The sequence below is a fragment of the Aplysia californica genome, unplaced genomic scaffold (genome assembly GCF_000002075.1).
Source record: "Aplysia californica isolate F4 #8 unplaced genomic scaffold, AplCal3.0 scaffold00707, whole genome shotgun sequence".
In the NCBI taxonomy this organism is placed as follows: Eukaryota; Metazoa; Mollusca; class Gastropoda; order Aplysiida; family Aplysiidae; genus Aplysia; species Aplysia californica.
In genome coordinates, this window is record NW_004797977.1 from 108,130 (window position 1) to 109,504 (window position 1,375).

Genomic DNA, 1,375 nt, shown 5'->3' on the forward strand with positions numbered 1-1,375 from the left:
CATACATACATACATACATACATACATACACACACATACACCCATACACACATACACTCATACACACATACATACACACATACACACAACTAAACACACATACGCCATCCACACATGCAAACACACACATGCACAAATACACATTACACACACACACACACACACACACACACACACACACACACACACACGCATCGCATGCTCTGTGTGGATGCTTGGAGGGTACTACTGGGTTGTCTGTCATTCTTTTTCTAAGTTTATTCCAGTAATTTCTGTCAGTCAAAGTTGCTTTTCCCCTGTGCTAATTCATCGTTTTTTATTTCCCCCCCCTTCTCTCTCTCTCTCTCTCTCTCTCTCTCTCTCTCTCTCTCTCTCTCTCCTGAAAAAGCCTATTTCTCTTAACCTTTGGTCTTGGGTTGTAATATCCCGTCCCTATTACATGAGAGTAACACACACAAACAAGAAGGAGTGGAGATAAGGACGATGGATGTTTGATAGAAAAGAAAAACCACATAAACCCAACCCGAGCCACCTTTGGTCAGGGTTAGTTTAGGGGTTAAGTGGGTTGGGTTTTTCTCTGCAGTACCTCGCTGCCTGTTTTTAATATCCAGACTGAATCCCCGTGAGCCTTCAACTTCAAGTGTTAACTAAGCCCTTATCCCCGACTATTGCTGGCAGTATTTGCAGTGTATTTACCGACCATTAACACTCACTACCCCCGACCCTACCCGTACAGAATCAGATATTATTGCTACATACAACCTTCCCATAAAGGGGGGGGGGGATAATACTGTGAGTTTGGTGGCATCGTTGCGAAATCATGCTGTGGTAGTGAACTCGAAAAACGAAGCAGATTTCTGCCCGTTTTACAGTTTCTATTTCATTTGTATGTGTTCTTGTTGTTGATATTGTTTTGTTGTTTTTTACTTTTTAATTTAATTTTTTTGTGTGTTTTTTTTTTTGGACTAAACATTTTGGCGTTGCTGCATAATACATAAATGTAATTGAGAAACGTTGATCTAAGGCACAGAAAATGTAAATTAATTTGCCAATGACTACCATTCTTTTTAAAACACCAAACTTTGGCAGTTACGTTCTGACACCAGTCGCCCCTACTTCTTTAAATCACGAATATCTCGACTTCTATTCAAGATATCTGGGTATTCTTTCCGCCAAAGACAAGACAAATGAACAATCTCTATAATGAAACCAATATTTTTATATATGCCCTTAATATTGACGAGGACCTGATTTTATTGCGTCGTGACACACGCCAACAGTAACACGGCGGTTTGGACGTGGTGATCGCTAATACAGGGTGGAGTTATCTATCTTACTGCAGTCTCTTCCTTCAGGTCCAGTTTATGCATGGTTT

At 40.4% G+C, this 1,375-nt stretch overlaps 1 long non-coding RNA gene across 1 annotated transcript in view; it reads right to left on the reverse strand.

Annotated features, from left to right (window-relative positions):
• Window positions 1-341: 341 nt before the first annotated feature.
• LOC118478589 overlaps window positions 342-1,375 on the reverse strand; it is a 25,837-nt gene continuing 24,803 nt past the window's right edge. The window contains exon 2 of the long non-coding RNA XR_004859158.1: window positions 342-379. This is a non-coding gene — a long non-coding RNA (uncharacterized LOC118478589). The remainder of the gene's footprint in view (window positions 380-1,375) is intronic.